This window comes from Oryzias latipes, chromosome 9 (assembly GCF_053564925.1).
Source record: "Oryzias latipes strain Hd-rR chromosome 9, Olatipes_Hd-rR_3.1".
Lineage (NCBI taxonomy): Eukaryota > Metazoa > Chordata > Actinopteri > Beloniformes > Adrianichthyidae > Oryzias > Oryzias latipes.
Genome location: NC_136245.1, coordinates 29,844,651 through 29,846,373, shown reverse-complemented (window position 1 = coordinate 29,846,373; position 1,723 = coordinate 29,844,651).

The following is a 1,723-nucleotide window of genomic DNA, read 5'->3' as shown; positions in this document are numbered from 1 at the left end:
GGACTGAAGCCCTCACTGAGGACTCATGTGAGAGCTTGATAGCGGCCTCCTTCCTGGTTGTTCTCCCTTGTTTATTGTAATTAGAGCTGTGTATAAAACTCCCTACAGGGGAAGGGAGGAAGCGCCCCACCCACCCCCCAAAAAAGCGAAAAAAAGTGGAAGAAAAAGGGCATGTTGTGTGTTGTGTGAGTGTGTGTATCCGTGTATGCTGGAGGGCATCCAGAGAGGTGGGGGTGGGAGTCAGCATTTTTTCAGGCAACATGAATGAGGCCCCGCTGGAGAGGGCTTCCTGTGTGAGGGCCAAAAAAACAAAACCAGAGCTGCAGACTGCACAACGCTCCCACATTCCTGACCCTTCTGCCAGGTACGGCATCCACTGGTGTCCTCCGCTTTCACTCAGGAAGCAGGAACTCCTGCAAAAATCATCGTTTTTATGCAGAAGAAAATCATTACAAAGCCAGATACACAGTGATACATGAAATAAAATACGATTTTAACAAGTAGTTGTATTTAAATGTTTATTCGAATGCAAAAGATGAGTCAATAATGAGAAAGTGGACTAAAAGAAAGGTTTGACAAGACTGACTTCCAGTTTGAAGCTGAAAAAAGGGAAGTCAGGCCCAGTAAACACCTGATGTTTTTTTTTTACCGATGTAAATGTTCTAACCTTGAACCAAAACAAGCACAGTCTACTTCCTTCAGGTTTTTTCATGTCTGGAGTTTATAGTAACTGAACTGGGATGAATTCTTTCAAACGTTGTCAATTTGCTCTTTATTTGGGTTTGTGGTCAAACGCGGGAGTCGTCCTACTACTGACAACGATGATAGAACATGAACGGTCCAAGAACTGCTAGGAGGCTTTTGCCTCATATTGACTTCACAGAGACACAGGTCTCAACCTCCGGGCCCTTGAGGGCCGGTGTCTTACTAGTTTTCCAACCAACCTACCGTTGAAGCTCCTTATTGGCTAAACACACCTGATCCAGGCAATCAGCAGCAGATGAGGCAGGACTCCTTAAAAACTCGCAGAATGCTGACCCTAAAGACCCGACACCCCTCCCAGAAATTTAGATATTTATCCAAATTCACAATTTTTAAAGTCCATTTTTTACATCTTTTAGGCAAATAACTTATTTTCTACCTGTTTTAATAGAATGTAATTTTATGTTTATAATGAAAGTCCCCTTCTGTTCAGTTTAAATTAGTCAATATGTAAAAAAGTTTCTCTTAACCAAAGAATTTGGATAAAAATAAAAAAGACATTTGAATTGTGTAAATCAGTAATCCAGTTGAACTGTTCTTTTATTATTATTTTTTTTTAGGTTTGATGGTGACAGCCAGCCCTAACGATGGCTGTTGAGCTGAAAATTGGCTTCAAATAAAAAAAAACATTTGGGTTAAGCGATCCCGCACGCCTTCCAATTTCAAAATGCAGTCAATGCTCAAAACCTTTATTGTCTGTTCGCACATTAGTTACAGGGTCATAGGTCATACTACATGTTTTGACCCATCAACAACCCTCAGTCAAGGATGATGCTTTAGCATTTGCACAGACTACCTTCAGGAGCTGTCATGTTCTCATTATTGTCAAACCAGACGCCTCCAGAATGTTTTTTTTGTTTTTCCACAAATGGATGCACAACACAGGAGTCAGGAGTATCACTACAGAGATGCAGTTGTTTTTCCATCATGTTTTCCTTTTGGTTTGTGGTTTGTATCTGCA